This window comes from Lygodium microphyllum, chromosome 25 (genome assembly GCF_053477565.2).
Source record: "Lygodium microphyllum isolate KBCC chromosome 25, Lygodium_microphyllum_v1.1.10, whole genome shotgun sequence".
In the NCBI taxonomy this organism is placed as follows: Eukaryota; Viridiplantae; Streptophyta; class Polypodiopsida; order Schizaeales; family Lygodiaceae; genus Lygodium; species Lygodium microphyllum.
Genome location: NC_141159.1, coordinates 125,338,033 through 125,360,908, shown reverse-complemented (window position 1 = coordinate 125,360,908; position 22,876 = coordinate 125,338,033). Strand labels below are relative to the sequence as shown.

Here is a 22,876-nt window from a genome sequence, read left to right as displayed (position 1 = left end):
AATCTGAGGAGTTCTTAAATTTGGGAAAATGCATGTTGCCACACAACTTGTTGAAGAAAAGGAGAAAGAAAAGTTCCAACCTTAAATGTCCCTCAAGTTCCTTTTGACTACTTCTAGTTTAAAGAGACATGGGTCGAAGCGAAACCATCCTGATCTAATATGGTGGATATTGATAGAAAGGGAGAGCTAAATTGGATAATGATCTAACAAGGCTATGTCTTTATGCACCCTAATAGTAGCATAGACATAGGATGAGAGCAAGCCAATGGATATGTAGGGCCTATCTAGTCTTGCCTTTTGCACACAGAGTCTTCTCTCTATTTGTTGGACAAAGTGAAGAACCTTTCAGAGTCTACCTCCATATAATTATGGGTGGATTTGGTTACCGTCCAAGAGACATTTTTTTTTCCTAAGCTTATTTGACCATTTTGGAGATATCTATCTAGAGGGATTTCTATTGTATTGAAGTTGCCTATTAGAATTGTAGAATAATGGAAATTGTTGAGGGAGGACCAAACGTCTATCCCTTTTGAGAAAGGAGAGCTAGCATACACCAAAATGATTGCAAATTCTTCAATGTTCCTAAAGGTTATAGCAATCCACTGATTAAAGGGATCAGTTCATACCTATGTTATCATGCTTACCCATCTTTTGTGGACCCCAATTGTGGTATCTCAACTTCCTCATGAGTGATTCATTGAGTATCACTTACTGTCACAACATTTCAAGAGCCAGAACCATTAAAACCCAATTGTATAAGGCTATAAAAACACCTTGCAAAAGAACCTCTAGAGCTCATCCCAAAGCTTTTGAGAGTTGAAGGTTTGATATGATAGTTTGTAGGACATTTGAATTTTCCCTCTTGAAAAAGTTTCAATAAATTCATTTTTGGAGAATGGCATGACCTAACCCTTTAAATATTTTATTTTTTATTTCATTAGCTTCCTTATACATATGAGAAATTTCTAATCAGCAAATAACTATTCATACTTATGATGGAATCCCCCTTTTTACAATCCAACTACAAGTTCCTCCATTGTTACATATGAACTATGGAAAACTTTCCAAACTATTGGGTGATGTTGGAACATGATACTATGCATCTCTCTTATCTATATTAATGCTATCCTAAACTCTCAAAACAAATACAAACTCTATAAAAAGAAAAGACATTTATCCTCCTCAAGAATAAGTGGGATTGCGTATAATTCATGAGATAAATTCTAAATCACTTTATATTTAGAGTGTAGGAAGATTTCTTTAGGTGCACAATTCCTTTAAGGCATCTAATTGATTATAGAAGCCAACCTTTTGTAATTTTCTATTTATCAAAGGTTGGTTTCTCACTCACTAGGGGTAGGGGGAGCTTCAATACAAGTGATGTTCAAAATATAGTTCTTATATACTTTTCACATACAAAATGGTGCCATATAAAGGGTTTATTCATAGGTTGAATAGAAAAGGGTGTGTTTAACATAGGGAAAGCTCATAGATAAGGGTATTTTTAAATACTTCATGAATGCACATGATATAACTTTTTACACATAGTAAACCCCTTAAGGTTTCACAGCATTCTAATCCATATGATAGAGTATCATTGAGATTTAATGTTTGCTTAGAATTTCAAGCTCAAAGCAAAGCTAGTACTTGTCAATTGTGTTATAATCTCAAAGAGATCTCACATCTCTCATTGATAGAAGTCACAACTTGGACGTTTTCCCATATAAATGTTCTTACAAAGAGCATCATAGCATGAAAATTCCTTGCTCATGCTTTAGAAAGTAGCATGAATATTCCTTGTTCATGCTTTCAAAGAGAATCAATTTACAATTTCTACCAACTAGAACACCTTTATAGTATCTCTTGCTTGATGCAATTGCTTGCACTAGAAGACTTGGTTTGTCATGGTAGGGGCCTTATTCTTCATTAGGGATTATGATCTAGAACAAAACAAAGACAATGTATTGTCAAGAATGTTTGTCAACATTTTTTCATGCTTTCTTCTTTGAATAATTTGACTTACAAAACATATGTTTCACTTACAATGTATTGTCTACTAAGAATGTTTGTCAACCTTTTTTCATGTTTTCTTTGAATAATTTGACTTACAATCCATAGCATTCAAACAATGTTTTCAAAGTCACATTCACATTTTTCTTCTCGTACCTACTCTTCAAGACTCAATCACAGAGAGAGAGAGAGAGAGAGAGAGAGAGAGATGCACATGTGCATAAACTTATATTTACTAATTTATGTATATCATTTGTGTATATCTTTGTGTGTGAATGTATACACCATGTAGAAATCTATATTGATATGGTAATGTGTGTGTTTGTGTAGTGCATGTGTGTATATGTATACCACATACATAATATGTAAATATTTTTACACACACACGTGGGTGTGCACACACACACACACACACACATAGAGGTAGGTAGGCAAAATGTTAAAATTGATATTCTCATACATCTTCCCTAACATGTGCTCTATAAAAACAAACTAGTTTTTACTTGATCCGTCTAACTAGGACAAAAAACAAAAGCAGAATGTATCATTAAAAGGTGAAGCAACAAAATACACACATGTGCGCATGCATGCACATAAGCATGCACACATGTTTTCACACACATGTGCACATGTGTACATATGCATGCACGCATGTACACATGTACATGCACATATGCATGTATGCACACATGCATACACACACACACACATAAACACATGTGTTGAGATGGCAAGCTCAACATTCAACACATGAGAACATTGATGATGGACCACTTGGCTAGATGGATCCTTACATCTACACTTAGCACGTAGGTGGTCATTATGATACTCACATGGTCACTGACTTATCACTTATTATATTTAGTTTGTTACACCTACCTACAGTTGGCAAAGATATAGTGCCAGTCGATTAGTGGAGTCTGTTATGCACTGTTTGACTTAGTAGGCCACTTTCCTTTATGATGTATCTTATCTATACTTTCTATATATTGTATAGTGTGTGGAAGAAGAAAAAAATCAACAAGAAAACGTTTTGGCCTCTATCTCTCTTCTTCTGTTCTTGAGTGAGCTTCCTCTTGTGTATACAGTATGTGTTTGGCGCAGCAACTCAAGAAAGTCCCTCCACCACAGAATTCTTGACAACATGCACATATGCACACATATGCACACATACACACACACACACATGCACATATGCACACATACATACACACACATGCACATATGCACACATACACACACACGGACACATGCACATGTGCACACACACAAATGCACACATATGCACACATGCATGGACACATAATATATTGTTCCCTTTGACTTTTTGTGCTTCAAGTGTTACATGTCTTGTAATGGCTACTCTTAAGCTTTCTAGACTTGTAAATCTATATGCTCAAACATTTTTATACTCAAATTGTTGTAAATGGCATTATGATTTGGAAGCAAAATATGTTATTATTTCCAGTGGGGTCATGATGTAGTGGGTCAAGTCTGGATTGAATTATAGGTGAAATCAATCCCTATGTCCAACATCCCCTAAGGCACATTACAAATCAATTTGCATCCAAAATAAGTTATTAGTATCCTATTTGTGCATTTTGAAGCTTTATCTTTAAAGGTTGTGTTCTTGCAATGCTTAGCTTTAACATGCACATGCACATGTGCTCACGCAGATACATGATATTTTTTCAATAGTCTCAAAATGATTTAGCTAGGCAAATCTATTTTGTATATTATTTAGAGCTTTGCGTTGGAATCCCAAACCAATGAGAAGGTTCCCAAGTCTATGTGGCATAAGGAGAAAATTTTTGATATTCAAGAAATAAAGAGGCCTTTTTCTTAAAGGGTGAGTGGGGGTTATATTCACACACGCACAAAATATGACACACTTACACACTCTCTCTCTTTCTATTTTTTAATTGAACATAGGATATGATAATGAAAAGGGGAAAGGTGAGTCTTTAAAAATTTTTATGTGGCTCTCCTCCCTCTCTCTCTCTCTCTCTCTCTCTCTCTCTCTCTCATGTGTGTGTGTGTGTGTGTGTGTGTGTGTGTGTGTGTGTGTGTGTGTGTGTGTGTGTGTGTGTGTGTGTGTGTGTGTATGTGTGTGTATTTCTTTTTTAATTAGACATATGAAATGATATAATATTTTAATGGATGAACATGTAATGTGTTACATACTCTAAAAACATCCACAAATGCACATACACTAAGAAAAAGGAGTTGCATTGATTTTTTTAGTGAACATTGGGATGAGAATAAAGTTTTAGTGGTTGAATATGTTCATACAATGTATCTATACTCTAAAACCACACAAATATACATAGACTATAAAAACACATAAACAATGCATGTACATATACATATGTATTGTTCAGGTTAAAGGTGCCTCTGCCTAGCCGCCCGTGTATTACTATACTGACAGTACCCACCACTCCACATTGCAGGTGGCGGGCGCCCATCACCATCGCTTTATTCTTTATTCTTTTAGTGACAGTTTGAATAAAGGAAGGCATGGTCACACATTGTGACTGTTGGAGTTCCCATTTGTGTCTCTCTCTCTTCTTGCTCTTGCTCTCTACCATAGCTCACTTCCAAGCAAGCTTCATCCTTCTCACCTTTCAACCAGTATCAGAGCTTTGGATTAGATCTTGATCATGGAGCTTGGCCCGGCATTACTTCAGCCCGGATTGAAGACCTAGAGCTTGGAGCTTCAATGCCAACCATGGCTTCTTTCTCCCAAGGTAAGATTTCATCTCCCAAGGTAAGATTTCATCTCCCGCCTCTCCTTGGACCTCATAGGCTCTTTGCAGGTGTTCCTTGGCTTCATTGGGAACCTTGTATACCCCCATTTGCCCCCTTATCCTCAGCATAACCAGCACGTCCCACAGTCAGCTCACGTTTTTTTTCGTATGTTTCAAAATCTGACTCAAAAATCCCACTTTTTCTCATATCTTAGGCATTCAAAACCCAATTTAGACAAGGTAAGAGTCTAACTTGGGATTTTGGAATGCTCTCTGGACGCGATGGTGATGTCAGATCTACCAAATTCTTATAGCACTATTTTTTGCAACAGATCTGAGTTGATTTACAACAAGAAAATGTCATGCTCTTAGCTTATGTGATGCTCCCAAGGCTTGGTATTTGATGCCCAGATACTTTGGGGATGTTTGCCCAATGATTTGAAATTCTTTGGGACTTGGTTTGAGCTTCCATAGCTTGATTTATGCAAGGATTTACTATTATACATTGTTTGGGCAGCAAGGTTTTATCAGGGATGGCTTATGCATAATCCTCTTTGTTGACATTCAGGTGTCCTGTTGGATGTATTGATGCTTTCTCATCATAGTTTATGCCCGGATATGCTATTTGAGAGTTATTGAGCCTTGATTTTGATAGGGACACTTCGTTGTTGGTTGGGATTTATGCTACCTTGGTTGACATGTTATTTTACCTCCAGTTTGGTTATGCCTATTGGTTTTGGGCTATGTCTTTGGGATATGCAATGAAGTATTGACCTTCAGGGTACTACATCAAGCTTGTCTTTAGTTCCGGATCTTCAGTTGAGCTTGAGCTTGGCTTTGGAATGCATTTGATGCTCCCTCTTGGATGTACATATGGCATGTATGTTACCTATGTCTGACCGGTCTTGACATGCTTGGCCTATGCCACTACTACATGCTACTTACATTGTTTGGAGCCAATTGCTATTAGTGCCTTTCCTTGGCTTAATCTGGCTTCTAGAAACTTACTTGGAATATTTCTTGGCTTGCCAGAATTGTATTTGGAATACAGTTGATATCTATGGATGCTATAATTGGAGGCTAACGAGCATATATGCTCATGATGTCTAGTCTTAGATATTTTATCACTGATGCTCTCATATGCCCTTCTTGAGCTTCTTGGATTGATCCATACAGCTTTTGTGCTAGTGGGAGCATCATTGGATGTTTGACAGACATTGAGCAGGTGGTTTATGCTATTGAGCTTTGAGTCTTCTGAGACTGGGATCTTCTTCACTTGGATCTTGCATGGTTGATATGCCGTGGGCTACATATATGTACTTGGACAGAATTGGGCTTCGCACTCCCTTAGCATACACCTCTTCGTGTCAGGTCTTGCCAGTGTTGTGTACACTTTGCCCTACTACACAGGGGGTGTGCCGGCTTACTGTTATTGCCTCCCCTTACCTTTTGGTTTAAATACTAATAATCAAAGTTTTCCATGTATATGTCTCTTAGCACTATTGACTTGGACGCACCAGAAGAGGGGTGTCATAAAATTTGGTCTCCTAATTAGTGTTTGATCAGGGTCTTGATGATTTAGTTTGCCATGAGACATCATTATTTTCATTCATGTATATCAAAGGTGACTTACGAATTCATGATGAGAAATGATATCAATCTTTATGTGGGAGATGTTATTCTACAAGTAGCCATGTATGTTCATTTGGTGAAGTTTAGCCTTTCAAATGGATTGCAGACATATGTCTAGAAGACTTCATGATGTAAAGGTTATTCTTAACGTCTACCTTTAGAGAAGGATATGCTAGTTTGTTGTCAATGTGGTTATGCTTTGACAGTCAATGGTTGACTTGGTGCATTGATTTTGCCTACAGTTTTCCCACGTGATAGATTTGAGCCCTCGATGATGAGGCTATGCGCAGGGGTGACAGTCACTCCTGGGAGAGGGCTATGCAGTCTGAGATAGACTCCCTGCACAAGAATATGACTTGGGATTTTGTTGCATTGCCTCAAGACAAGAAGGCTTTGCCATGCAAATGGGTGTATAAGCTGAAAAGTGTCCCTGGAAACCCCAAGCTGGCTTATAAGGCAAGACTTATTGCTAAGGATTTTAAACATGAGCATGAAGTTGACTTTGATGAAGTATTTTCTCCTATGGTCAAGATGACCACCCTATGCTTGGTTTTGGCCTTAGTCATGTATCTTGACTTAGACTTGTACCACATGGATGTCAAGACTGCATTCTTGCATGAGGATTTGCATGATGAGATATACATGGAGTAGCGTAAGGGCTTTGCAGAACCTAGAAGGGAGCACCTAGTGTGCAAGTTGAAGAAAAGTTTTTATAGCACCCTGTGACTACATAAAGGCATCCATGTCTTTACACAAAGAAAGCCTGTGATGGATCATTGCTTATTTTGGTACTTTATGTGGATGATATGTTGATAGCAGGGAAAGCTCGTGATGAGCTGGATGCTCTTAAATCTCAAATGAATAAGATCTTTGAGATGAAGGATTTGGGACAGGCCTCTCACATTCTTGGTATGTGCATTAAGCACGATAGGCATCAGGGACTACTCTACCTCTCACAGAGGAAGTACATTCATAAAGTCCTTGAGCATTTTTGCATGCAAGACATAAAGCCTATTGGCTATCCATTACCTTCTTATGTGAAGGTTTCACAGGCTGATTGTTCGTAGACAAATGAGCTGAGGGATGAGATGGTCAAGATCCCTTATGTATCAGCCGTGGGCAATTTGATGTATGCCATGATAGCCACTCGTCCAAATATTACCTTTGCAGTTGGTGTTGTGGCACACTATATGGCTACACCTAGCAAAAAGCATTGGGATGCCATAAAGGGTATCATGAGATAACTGAAGGACAGAGTAGATATGTGTATTTTCTATGGCAGCCAGGATACGGGAGTTGTGGGCTACACAAACCCCGATTATGCAGGACATGCAGATAGTAGGGAGTCCACTTCCGGCTATGTCTTTACCTATGCTAGAGGTGATGTTTCTTGGATGTCCAGGGTTCAGAAGTGTACGGATCTCTCTACCACTAAGGTCGAGTATGTTGTGGCCACTGAGGCTTTCAAGGAGGCCATATGGTTGGATCGCTTGGTTCATGACCTTGGGATTGATACTATACCTACGTTGCATTTGAATTCTATGAGTGCTATTCAGCTAGCCAAGAATTCGGTCTTCCATGCGAAGACAAAACACATTGAGGTGAGGTATCATTTCATGTGTGGGGTCATGGAGGACAAGTTTGTTGACCTTGTCAAGATCTCCACTAACAAAAATCCTACAAATCTGGACACGAAAAGCCTCACTACTGAGCACTTTGCCTTCCTCAGGAGATTGATGGGCGTTGGATGAGATTACGTTTTTCCTCATTCTCTTGTACATGTGTACATTGTACTGTCTTTTCTTTTTCTTTTCACTCCTCACTAGGGCACATTCACCTTTAAGTGGGAGGTTGTTGGGGGGTAAAAGTGCCTCTGCCTAGCCACCCATGTATTACTACACTGACATTAACCGCCACTGCACATTGCAGGTGGCGGGCGCCCATCACCGTCACTTTATTCTTTATTCTTTTAGTGATAATTTGAATAAAGGAAGGCCCAGTCACACATTGTGATTGCTGGAGTTTCCATTTGTGTCTCTCTCTGTCTTCTTGCTCTTGCTTTCCACCATAGCTCACTTCCAAACAAGCTTCGATCCTTCTCACCTTTCATGTACGCGTGCACACAGGTATACATATATGTATACATGCTCATATTATACACATAAACATATATAAGAGAAAGAAAAATGGAGAGAGATAGAGATAAGAGGAGAGAGAATGGATACACACTTATAAAATACAAATAAACATGTATGCATGCACATATACATGTATACACATCCACACAAAGATAGAAGTATAGATATACATGCAATGCATACACACATATATATATGCATCCATCTGCACATATATGAGGCGAAGAAAGATAAGAGATAGGAGGAAGAAAAAGAAATGAAGAAAAATAAAAATGCTGAAGGGGAGAGAGAGGACACATATTCACGAGACCACACAAATGAGCGATATATATACATATATACACATAAGCATATGTACACACACAGACACATGGTGAAGGGAGAGAGAGGACACATCTTTACAAGACCACACAAATGAGCATATATATACACACACACACACACACACACACACACATATGTACACATATACGCACATGTGTACATATTTACACATACATGCATACACAATAGCATAGGAAAAACAACAAGCGGTAAAAAGAAAAAAAAAAGTGTGTATTATACACACACACACACACACACACACAAAAGAGAGAATAAGAAAAGAGATAGGAGAAAGGAAAAGAAAGGAGAGAGAGAGAGAGAGAGAGAGAGAGAGAGAGAGAGGAGAGCATGCGTACTTATAAGACCACACAAATGGGGAGAGAGAAAGAGCAAAGAAGAGAAAATGAATATATATTTATAAAATTCATACTTTCGAATATGCACGCGCTTGCATGCACATATGCACACACACACATACACACATGTATGTATGTATGTATGTATGTGTGTGTGTGTGTGTGTGTGTGTGTGTGTGTGTGTGTGTGTGTGTGTGTGTGTGTGTGTGTGTGTGTGTGTGTGTGTGTGTGTGTGTGTGTGTGTGTGTGTGTGTGTGTGTGTGTGTGCGCGCGCGCGCGCGCGCGTGCGTGTGTGTGCCCATGCACAAGCATGCCCACATACACAACATGCACATATATGAGATGAAGAAAGATGAGAGATACGAGGAAGAAAAAGAAAGGAGAGAAAATAAAAATGGTGAAATGGAGAGAGAGGACATACATTTACAAGACCACATAAATAGTTGCACAAGTATTAGACACACCTACACATACCTAGACATATACAAACATGTGTGTGTGGATGTATGGGTGTGTGCACACACACATGCACATGCACATATACACAAATCATAGAAAAAAACAAAAGTAGGGAAGAAAAACAATGTATGTGTATATGCACGTGTGTGTGTGTGTGTGTGTGTGTGTGTGTGTGTGTGTGTGTGTGTGTGTGTGTGTGTGTGTGTGTGTGTGTGTGTGTGTGTGTGTGTGTGTGTGTGTGTGTGTGTGTGTGTGTGTGTGATCTATTCATCACACACACAAAGCTTTTGAATTTTGGATTATGTTCCTTATATGAACCTCCCATAAACTCTCTTGTCATATGTAATGTGCTTTCAAACCCCAATGTGGAGCACTAGGAGAACATCTATGCACAGCACTGAGAGAATCTAGGCACAAAGCACCAAGTAGAGATTAAAAGAAGCAAGACTCTTTGATGATAACATGGCTTTATATCCATCATGGGGTTGATGAGGGCTTTGGTGACATCTTGGTGATGTTTCTAATATCAAATTAGATCCTTCCAATGGTAGGGTCCATCTTAGACTTGTGTAGAATGAGGGTCTAGTCTAAGCTTGATGAATGCATGTCAACTAGAGCCTAGGGGCATGAGGCCACACATTGTTTTAATCTTTGTAGCACATGCTAATACAACTACTATCACAACGTTAGTGGTTGCATGGTAGCTTAAGGTTTATTATACTATGTTCCAAAATTTGTAGAAAATTGGTAATCACTAGACCAAATAAATATTAAATAGTATCTCAAGTGAGTTTTGGTCATTTCAGTCTTTGTTTGCCGCCAAAGGGATGGAAAAAAGTTTAAAGAAAATTTGGTGCTTAGTACTTAGTGGAAAAGAGGTATTTTGCAATGGTTAATATTTGATTCAATGCATCCTACAAGAGCTTGATAAATAAATTATATGCTTAGGATTTAGTGGAAAAGATACTTATCACAAATGCTAACATTTTTTTCTTGGATCCATCCTCTATGATCCAAAATATAAAATCCATGCAAGTATGCATCTTGACACCAAGAGGTTGTGCCAAAAGGGACCTATGAGTTATAGTGTGTTCCTAATAGAATTATATGTAAGCACTTGGTTATGATCTACATGAAAGAGCTTGAGGGTGAGGAGAGAGCCATTTTGGTTGAAAATTTATTTCCCCATAAGCTAGATGCTTATGGGGCGAGAGGAGTTTGCTACTATTGCAATTAGAGTCAAGCTGTACCCAAGTAAATCTTACTTGCAAAAGTTGATATAATCAAGTTTAATTGCATATTTTTGGTTTATTTGCCCACTCTTAACTCTATGTCAAACCTTTAGAGAGTTCATGTAGTACCTTTTAAAATGGTTGTACTTCATGAACTTGGAGAAGTCCAAAGACTTGGCAATCATTTATTGGTGGAAAGCATGTTATCTTTCTTAAAGACCTTTTTCTCCCTCTAGTTCACCACACTCGCTCACTCTCCCCCAAATCTCTCTCTCTCTCTCTCTCTCTCTCTCTCTCTCTCTCTCTCTCTCTCTCTCTCTCTCTCTCTCTCTCTCTCTCTCTCTCTCTCTCTCTCTCTCTCTCTCTCTCTCTCTCTCTCTCTCTCTCTCTCTCCCCCCAGATGGCTCTCTTTCACTTCAAATACCCTTTGTTTCCTTGTTGACACAAGTGGGTTCCTCACATAGTCAATGTGGGTGGCCTTGATGTTTTCACTCTCACTCTTACCATAATGAACACTCAAGCAATGTAACGAACATTCAAGCAAGGAAAACCCTTGGTTCGTATGTAAGTTGGTGCAACATCTAGTACCATGAAGTTTCTAGAATATTCTAGAAGATTCGAGAAAGTAGTAGATGACTTTAAGAATATTCTAACAATTCCTTGGAAATTTCTAAAAGAGAGTTGCATCAATGCTTATGTCATCACTTATGTTAATGATGATTATGTCATCATCTAGAAGCTTCCCCTCAACCTCCTCAATTCTAGTATAAATAGGGGTCTTGGGCTACAAGCTCTTCAATCTTGCTAACATCACACAAGGTATGGTCATTTTAAATACAATACAATTCCATTTCGCCTCATGAATGCTCCAACAGTTTTCCAACATATGATGAATCATTCTTATTGAGAATACTTGGATGACTTTTTTGTGTGATCTATTTGGATGAAACCTTGATCTTTTCCAAGAACCAAAAGGAGCATGAGCATCATGTCAAAAAAGTCTTAAATAAATTGCAGGAAGTAGGCTTGTATGCAAAGCTAGAAAATGTTATTTCCATCAAACTGAAGTTGAGTTTTTGGGATACATCATTTCTAAGAAGGGAACTTCTATGGACCCCAAGAAGGTACAAAACTATTCTAGAATGGGAGACTCCATTTATGCAAGATGTTCAATAATTTTTGGGATTTGCAAATTTTTATTGAATCTTTATTAAGGATCACTCTAATATTATTTCCCCTCTAACCAATCTAACTAGAAAGGACAAGTTTATATGGAATCGAATGACTAAAAAAGATTTTCAAATATTAAAGCAATCCTTCACCTCAGCACCCATTCTCATCCATGTAGATCCATTGTATCCCTTTATCACATGGTGACAAATGCCTCAAATTTTACACTTAGATCTATTCTAGCCCAAATCGGTGATGACAATCAAGTTTATCCAATAACTTTCCACTCAAGAAAATTCTCTACCCTCCAAAAATCAACTATGAAATTCATGATAAAGTAGTTCTAGCTATTGTGGACCCCTTGGAGATTTGGTAACACCTACTTGAAGGCACCCCTCATAAGATCACTATCTATAGGGATCACTAAAATCTGGAATATTTTATCAATTATCATGTCTTGTATTGTCAAAGGGACTTCTAAGACATTGATGGGCTGCTCTATTATAAAGGATTCCTCTATATTCCTTGTGGTCCTTTGCAAGGGGATATACTTAAAAAGAGACATGATCTTCCCTTAGCTAAGCATTTTGGGGTTCATAAGACAATTGAGCTGGTTCTAATGAAATTTTGGTGGCCCCAAATGTGGAAACTAATTAAGAACTTTGTGTGTTCTTGTGACACGTGGAATTAAGATAAAGTCCCTTATCATCAACTTCATGGCCTTCTTCAACCATTACCTATTCCAAGCCATGGTCATCTTTATACATGGATTTCATGGTCGAACTACCTTCTTTCAGAGGGTATGATTCCATCATGGTAATTGTTGATTGATTGACAAAAATGGGACACTTTATCCCAACAACCAAGAGTATCAATGGGAAAGGGACAACAAGGCTCTTTCTAGAATAGGTATATCGGCCCTATGATCGTGGCCCCCAATTTATATATGGGTTTTGGAGAAGTTGCATGCAACACCCATCGTACAAAATTGGAGATCAAGTTTGGCTTCTTCAACATAATCTACATTCTTCTTGCCCCTCCCAAATACTAAATTATCAATGACTTTGGCCATTCAAGATTCTTTGCCAAGTAAATCTAGTCGCCTATCGTCTCCAACTTTCCTTGTCCATAAAAATCCATCCTAGATTCCATGTTTTAGTCTTGGAGCCATGTCACACATCCAATATCCCTAGAAAAATGCCAAAGCCATCGCCTCCAATCAAGCGATAGACTACAATATCTTGTCTATTGGAATGGATATGATGCAAGTGAACATGTGTGGGAACTTACTTCACATCTTCAAAGAGTTGTTGTTAAGGTTTGTGAATTTCATCTTCAATACCCAACCAATCCAAGGTGTATTCAAAAGTACATCACCGACCCTCATGGAACTCAATGCTAGAAGGGTGAGCAATGTAGTGGACATTTCTTTAGAATATTCTAGAACATTCTAGAAGATTTTGTAAAGTAATGATTCTAAGAAGGTTCTAGGTAATTCTTTGGAAAGTTCTAGAAGAGTATTGCATCATCAATGCTTACATCAACATTGCATGTACTATCATCACTTATGTCAATGATGTTCATCAAAGATGTCATCATCTAGAAGCTTCTCCTCAACCTCCTCAATTCTAGTATAAATAGGGGTCTTAGGCAAGCCCTTTAGTCTTACCAACACCGTTTGTGAGGCTCCTATGAGGCAAGTCCTCTTCATGTTCTTATCTTGTTCTAGTCTTGCCTTATATTGAGTCTTATCTTTAATCAAGGCATGCTCTTGTGAGCATTCTCTTGTAATCGATTTTTCTTGTAATATAGTTATCTTGCAATCAAATTCTGGTTCAATTTCTCTTTCAAACTTTTTCTCTTTTAAATTGTGAGAGAAATCTCCTCACTCTCGAACAACACTTGACGTGCTCATAACACTGACTTGCTTAAGTCTTTTGACTTCAATGTGGCATAGCCTTTACTTTCTCTAGTGGCTCCAAGGCTACTCAAGGGAGGTGGAGGTCCACCTCCCTACCATCCTCTCTCATTGTTACAAATCTCAAATGAAGTGACACATAACTTACATTTGGTTGCACATCATTTGTGGCAATCTAAGGCTAATGATGTATATTTTCACATAACAAAGATGGTAATCTAATTCTAATTTGAGGACAAATTATCACATAATTCAGTGCAAAATACACTTGCATTATGAAAAAATTGGACTAAAAAATGGGTTGTTTAGGAGGTTTGACTCACAGTGTCTCCTAAAAAATGGGACCACTATGAATGTTTTGAAAATGAACTTCAAATTTATCAGACATTGGATATCTAGAATGTACTCTTCAACCTCTTTCCATTGATATATAATATATCATGAGATTTTTCTATTTCAAAAGATTCCAAATTAGTATTAACTCTTGGTGTGACATCCATTTCTTAATATTTTAAACAATTCCATATTGATGTGAACTCTTAATGTAACATCCACCCTCCACTTATGTCACATCAAGGGGTCACATCAATTTGGGATCTTTTAAAATATGAAGAATCTCAAGGTGTTATATAGATCAAGATAAAGATCTCAAAGAGTACATTCTAAATATCCAAGGTCCTATAAATTTAGAAATTGTTTGCAAAATTTCACCATGGCCCCATTTTTTAGGAGAGAGAGAGAGAGAGAGAGAGAGAGAGAGAGAGAGAGAGAGAGAGAGAGAGTGTGTGTGTGTGTGTGAAACCCCCTAAAAGGCCCATTCTTTAGTCCAAATTTTCCCTAATGGAGCCACAAGGAGTATGGAAGTAACACTTATACATTTTCATTAGAGAAACTAGAGTGCTAAAGGCCTCCTTTACTAAGAATGGACATTTACACCTTAGGATGATGTTTGATGTAGGTGGCTTTCATCCATAGAGAAACCCTCCCTAGTATTAGTGATAGTAATATCCAACTACATATAGGATTGGATTGCCTCTATTAGATTCTTTTTACATGGACCATTTATTGTTCAAAACTTCAGAAGGATTACAAAAGACTATCACCTTGGTTTTTTCATATTGCATGCGTTCAAAGCCTATTTTAAATTATTCTTATATATGTACTTTTTCTATATTAAACATACCCCTCTTCTATTCAATTTGCAAATGGCCCTTTATATATCACCCTTCTACATGTTAAAAATGTATAAAACCATATTTAGAAAACCCCTTGTGTTGAACCCATGTGATACACACATACATTGATGAGTCAAACCCCCCCACTCAAGGACTTAGACTACTCTAATGCGACTATTAATTGTGGAAATGCACTTCTTTGGTGACCTTATAAGGTGTTTGACCATCCACTTCTAGGCGGGGGTGAATAATTGGGTAGCCACATGGTTTGCTACCCTGGTAGCCCAACCGAGTGAGTAGACACTCATCATGGTAGAGGCTACGCAGAAGGAGAAGGACGAAGAGACCAACAATCAAGGTGGATGATGTTGTGTTGACCTGGTGGTTGACAGTCATTAGGGGTGTTTCCTAATTATTAACAAAGATTTTTTAACCTTTTAAACCTTATACCACTAACTTCTAACCTTTAAAGATAAATAATTAACTTAAATCAACTAGCTTATTTGGCTAAAGTTTGATAGCAATGTGTGTGCAAATTGTTGTGATCTCACCATTGCTTATTTTTTAACTCAAACTTCTAATAGATGGAGACCTCTAAATTTTAAATAGTGAAGCATGGAACCATTATTCAAGGAGTTTAATTATCTATGGCATCATGTTACTTAGGAATATTCGAGAAAAGGGTTCAAAAAAGACCTCAAAGGATTGAAGCTAGAAACCTTGTTTACTCTTCACTTTTCATGACTTTAACAATCTATATCTATTCTATATATTATTGAGAGATTTTCCTTGGGGATCTCAAACCAACAAGAAGATTCTCAAGCCTACATGGTGCGAGGAGAAGGAGTTTGGTATTTAATAAATACATATGGATTTTTCTTAAATGTGAGTGGGAGTTATATTTATTTTCTATCATCTCTCACATCCAATTGAACACATGTATGCACACATACTCTATCACTCTTTCTCTTTTTTAATTGAATATAGAATAAGATCATGGAAAGGGGAAATGTAGTCTTTGGAGAATTGTATATGGCTCAGAGAGAGAGAGAGAGAAGAAGAATAAGAAGAAGAATTTATTTTTTAATTAGATAGATGAAATGATAAGATATTTTCATGGTTGAACATGAAATGATAAGATATTTTCATGGTTGAACATGTGAATGCAATGTATAGATACTCTAAAAACATCCACAGATCCACATATACTATACAAAAGTATTGAATTTATTTTTTAATTGAACATCATGAGATATATATTAATTGTAATGCCTAAACATGTCAAGGCAATGTATAGATTTTTTAAAGCCACACACAAATGCACATAGACTATAAAAAGACATGAACAATATATGCACAAATATACATGGACACGTGCATACACATGTAGAAACACATACACACATGTATACATATATGTAGTTATGCTCATACACATGTAAATATATATGAGTAAGATAAAAAATAGACATACACTTGGATACATGCATAAACATGTGCAAGCACATATACACATGTATGCATATATGTATATATGCTCATACACATGTAAATGTATATGAGAGGGGAAAAAAAGAGAGAAAGAGAGACAATGGATACACACTTACAAAACATGCACTTACAAATATTTACATATGCAAATTGTAATGTGCTGCATGGACTAGCTTTCAGAGCACAATGTGCGTGGCGCATCAAGAGTCACTTCTAAGCAATGTCTCCACCCCAACACTCTTTGGAATGACATGGAATTGATTGCTTCGATTCTCCTGAGTCCACATTGTGTTGGGTTTGATTTATTAGGATCTACCTAAATCAAGGTTTCTAAATTAACTAGGGATCGCCTAGAGTCTCCCTAGCATTTGTGTCTTCAAATGTCTAGTTGGCACAAGATCACTTGAACCAAAGTGGACTCATGTTGCACTTGCTTCAAAGAAAGTGAGAAACAAGGGGGAGTTTAGCACTTGGACCCCTTTTCCCATAAGGCATAGTCTCACTCTAGTCCATGCTAAAATGATATAAAGTCTGGTTCATATTCAATCTCTATTTGGGTCGATGTAACCTTCTAATTAGTGTAATTCTCAAAAGAAGCTCCCAACTAACTAGGATCACCATGCCCTAGAGTAGACTCGGTGTCGGTGGTCATGTCCTCCCACTTTCCTCATGGTAATTTTAATTACTCAATTGCGTACTATGGTTATATTTGAATACTTAAAATCAGCTTCCTTAGTTAAGGAGAAGGTTCATTCATGTAACTTAGGACACAACCCAAAAATAAGATCAAACAATCATTGGCAAACAACTCTTTTATTACTATGAAGGTTTCATTTTATAGTTTTCGTTCTATTCATATGGAGGTAACATCAACCTAAAGGTTTTGCATCCTCCAAGATTTCACCTCGTCAACTAATATTAGGGCCCTAGGCCTAGCTCATTGCAATGGAGATACCTAGGAGCTTCCTTATTGCCCCTTGTAGGTATGAAGTTTCCAACTGCATCAAATTTTTCCTTCTTCCTCTTGCCATTTTGGTGTTGTCCTTGGGGTCTCTTAGCATAGCCCTGTGATCCACCTTTATTCTAGTAATTCTAGCTCTAGAACTTGCCACTTTTGGGCTTTTACTAGCTCATGGATAATGGGTTTGCTCAAATTAGGGAATGTTGGAGATCAAACAGACACATCACCTCAAGGCATGTATCCAAGGGAGCATTTAAACCATGGCAAAACTTGGATACCTACTGTGAAATGTCCATGGGAGGCACACGCTTTAGAAGCAATATAAATTTTGAGTACTATGCTCTCAAGCTCATCCCTAACTACTTCAAGGTGAAGAATTCATTCATTTTCAGGGTGCAGTAGGCAGGTGGGAGGTATCTTCCTTGCATAGCTTTTTTATCTTTCCCCAAGTGATAGTTGTTTCTGAGATGCCTTGATCTTTATATTTTACTTCAACCGCAAACGAACTCCACTTGTTAGTTTCAACTTGGCAATCATTGCCTAGTCTGAGGAAACAATTCCAATACTAGTGAACTAATCTCCCATGGACTCTATTCATATCTTTGTCAACCTCAACATCCTTTCCTTGGCCATCAAACATGAGTGTTTTGACTTGCTTGAGGAGGATTTTTTTCTCCTAAGCCTGGTGTAGGGTATGGTACCATGATTTTAATAAAATTACCATGATTAGATTTCATGCTTAGAATACTTAAAACTAAGCTTCTTGCTTAATGCTTGCATTACTAAACTTCAACGAAATTTTCCGTGGGAATCGAATTCCAATACAATGAGTGCATGGATCATGAAAGTAAATGGAGACTCATTTCATTATAATTAGCATAAGCCAAGATTTATATCCAAGAAGGAGTTTCTATATGGACAAGGGAGGATAAGTTATGTTATTTATAGCCTGGGGGTATTACAACTCTAGGGATGATCATGAGCTAGATCCATAGGATAATAGCATGATGATTCATTATGGATATCCAAAAGCATATACTGTGAAGGAGGGTCAAGAAGACCTTTCATACAAAACCCATGGTGATAGGAATGACCATATATTGATTCTTTGTCAAATGGAGCTAGTATTTTCACTTTGTCATAGACATAATAGCCCAAGCGAATTGCTTAGCCAAGGGTGTAAAGAGTGGGATTTCTCCTAGATGGGGAGAATATAAAATAGCTATAATCTTCAAGTTCTCCATCCATTGAATTGTGTTTAAGTTGGTCTAGATGTAGTGGAAACAATTGGTATCTATGTAATAGTGATGCCCATCCCGAACCCATCTTCTTTCTCAATACAATAGGGATGAGATCCAAGATATGTATCACTTCTCTTCTCCATTCTTAATAAGAGGAATGCATTGTAGATGTACATATGACTCAAAATACTAGAAAATGATCCAAAGCTTCCATACTCTGCCAAGTTTACACCCACATTAGTACAATAAAATATCTAGAAACCTTAACTCAGGTTAACAGTTTTTCCATAAGTTTTCCCACACAACCATAACTAAATTTATGCCCTGATACCCTATGTAACGTGTTTCCTGGGATTAGCTTTCAGGGCATGATTGTGTGGCCCATCAATCTTAAGTGACACCACTCGGTACTCCTTGGAATGACATGGATTTGATTGCTTAAGTTATCTTGAGTCCACATCACAATGAAATTGTTTTGGCCAAACCCATTAGGAGCAACTTAAAGTAGGGTTCCTAAATTAATTGGGGGTCACTTAGGGCCTCCTTAACATCGATCTTTGAGTGCCTGCTTGTCAAAAGGTCACATGAGCCAAAGAAAACTCGTGTTGCACTTGGTTCAGAGAGAGTGAGAAATGAGGGAAATTTTAGTATGTCGACCCCTCTACCGATAAGGCATAGTCCCACTCAGGCCCTCTAAAATGATAGGGAATTGTGGTCTCTTTTTGGGACAACGTAACCTCCTAATTAATTTTTGAGAATAGCAAATGATGCTTGTATGTGCACCCATAGAGGCTTTCCCATAAGTGGCTTTGTATGCGAGAGAATCAATTATGAATGCTCTAGGAAGAGATATCCAAAATCCCATAACCACGATGAGAAAAAGTGATACTATCCAAAAAGCTATAAAGGCATGTATTTGACACTCATTTGAATGGAATGGTACTTTTCAGTTTGAGTTACTCAAGATTGTGTTTATGAGTCCAAGCTAATCTATCTTGGAACCTAATACACTTGAGTTACAATTCTTTATCTCAATTATGTTTTATGTTTATAATCTTCATCTGCCATAGCTAGCATAGCTCTAGATCCGTGTTTCCCAACATTAGTATTAGAGCCATGGTGAGCTATGACTAGCTTCATTAGAGTTGAGTCCTTCTTTAGCCCTGTTTTATTATGAATGGATAGGAGGAGTTGAACCTACCTTAAGACCCTTGGCCATATCCATACCTTAGGCCTATTCTCCATCTCATATCCTTCTCATCCTTCTCTTCACTTAAAATCCACCCAGCTCCCCTCCCATCTTCTTTGAAACACGTAGGAAGCTTAAGCAATCATCAGCATGTCTCTTCTCTTCCCTTCTTTGTTGACCCTTCTCCAAGCCACTTATTGTCTATCTTGAAGATAGAGGATTATCAAACATGTCAGACAAGGCCACCATCTGAATGTTGTTCCCACTCCAATGGTCCTACGAGTGGTGAAGACCTGTCTAATTGGTGCCACCAAAGGCCACCCTCTCCTCAAGAAGAAGAGCAACATCCTTACTGTCCAGTTCCCTCAGATCTTGACATGGATTGTCTTGGCAAAGAAAACCATGGGAGACTCCCTCAAAGCAGAGAGATGGCTGCCTCGCAGATGGAGCTGCTTTGTTGGGTGCTTCTTCTGTTGTTTCGTCTCTGCAACCACAAGGAACCAGCATCTCTTCGAGACTAAGCAAGATGTCGATATATTGAGCATCCTTTGGGACTCTCCATTGGCACATCAATTTGCATCCTTTACACACATGAATGGGAAGCATTACAGCTCTGTCGTGAAGGTCCGCCATCGCTTCTTTGCATTCATTGGCAATGTTAAGCTTACCAAGTCCACCAACATCAAGAATCTCCTGTACACTCTCGTTGTTAATCAGTTTTTAGATGTTACATGGAACGAGTTCAAGAAAACCTACCTGAGATCTAGGCAACAAAATTTTTCATCCACCAAGGGTACCCACCTCCTAAGGAACTTCTCTGCTGACCTTCCTACTAGGAAATATTGGCATGATGATGGCATTGTGAGCCCTCTTAAAAATCAAGCACATTGTGGCTCCTGCTAGATATTCAGTACCACTGGTGCTTTGGAAGCTGCACATGCTCAAGCTAGTGGACAAATAGTGCTACTTTCTGAGTAGCAGCTAATAGGTTGTGCTGGAGATTACAAAAACTATAGATGTAATGGAGGATTTCCCTCTCAAGAATTTGAGTATGTCAAGCACACTAGTGGCTTGGAAACCGAAGAAGCATATCCTTATAAGATAGAAGATGATGTGTGCCACTTCAATGCAGACTCAGTGGGTGCTCAAGTGTATGATGTTGTCAATGAGAGCTTTTTCAGTGACCTAGAACATTTTCAGTGATCAAATGCATGGTATATGCTATTAAAAACACTAATAGAAGCTCAAGATTTGAAGTTCTCGAAGGAACATGGCTTAGATCTAGTGACAATAAATCTAGCAATGGTTTTGGGAGGCCTTTTACAATAGACCATGAATACAAGAAAACACCTACAACGTCAAAGCAATGTACTTGTGTATATGCATCACAAAAGCATTGACCAAAAGATTGTGTCAAGAAGACTGGAGTAAAAGGCACGTACCACATATCGAAAAAGGGGATAAGGAGCACAACAAAAGCAAAAGAGCATGAAGATAAAGAAGTCCAAGAAGGCAAAGAATATCAAAGATTGGAGCAAAAGACCAAGAAGAATATCAAAGGTTGCCAAAGAAGGAACAAAACAAAAAAAAAGGATGAAGAAAATATTTTCCGCTACTACAAACCAACAAAATGTTTTTTTTATAGAGGATCTTGATCTCCTTCCCATAGTGGATGTAAAAACCCTACCAAGATGTAAAGTTTCAAGCCTTAACTTGACTAGGTTGCCAAAGAGCTAGTCTCTTGGTCCATGTTTGCATGCAGGGGGGGCAAAAGCTAGCAAGGGTAGAGACTCATCATTTGAGGGGGGGAGTTGAGAATACAAATGATGCTTATATGTATGCCCATAGAGGCTTGCCCATAAGTGGCTTGTCAAGATTGTGGGAGAGAAGGAAGGAGTCTCACTTGTAGCTTTCTTGCTTGCACAATGGGGGAATACACACAAGGGTGGAGGCTAAAAACAGTTTTCCTCTTCTTAGTTGTGTAAGCCAAAAAGAACTCAAGTACATAGAAATACAAGAACCCTATATATGGGTCTCAAACCAAACTCAACTAACAAAGGTGGCATACTAACTGAGCCACGAACTAGAGTAGATAAGGATAGCTATCATCTAGCTATTATTCATGGGCGGTGTACCAACCGCATCTGCAACTGACAAGTCGGTGACATAAATGCACAACGATCACCCTGGCATATCACGAGTGGAGCTCGATATCTCAACACTCCCCCTCGAGCTCAATCCCAATTCCTGCGCACCAAGCAGGTCTCTAAACTTGCGCAGCTTCTCCACGCCCAATCCTTCGTGAATATGTCAGCTACTTGATCCTCTGTGTTGACATAAACTAGATCAATAAGACCTAGTAAAACCCTCTCCCGCACATAGTGATAATGCACCTCAATGTGCTTTGTTCTAGCATGATAGACTAGGTTATTTGCCAAGTGTATACTACTCATGTTGTCACAATAAATGACAACTGGCCCATTTGTAGCCTGATGCATATCATAAAGTAGCTTATGCAACCAAGCTACCTCACATGCAGCCATTGCTGCATCCCTATACTCAGCCTCTATGCTCGACAAGGCAACTGTAGGCTATTTCTTACTGCTCCAAGTGACTGCAGCACTCCCAAAAGAGAACACATATCCACTGGTAGATCGTCTATCAGAAATACTCCCAGCCCAATCAGCATCAGTGTATCCATGCAACTGTATCTGAACCCCAATCTCATAAAGTAGTCCATACTGCAATGTGGACTTCACATACCTGAGTATGCGTCTAGCCACATCCAAATGCGGTTTCCTTGGAGCCTGCATAAACTGACTTACCAATCCAA

At 38.3% G+C, this 22,876-nt stretch overlaps 1 pseudogene; it reads left to right on the top strand.

Moving 5' to 3' along the window:
- The first annotated feature begins 20,313 nt into the window (after positions 1 to 20,313).
- Positions 20,314 to 21,246, top strand: LOC148014705 (thiol protease aleurain pseudogene; annotated as a pseudogene).
- The last annotated feature ends 1,630 nt before the right edge of the window (positions 21,247 to 22,876 follow it).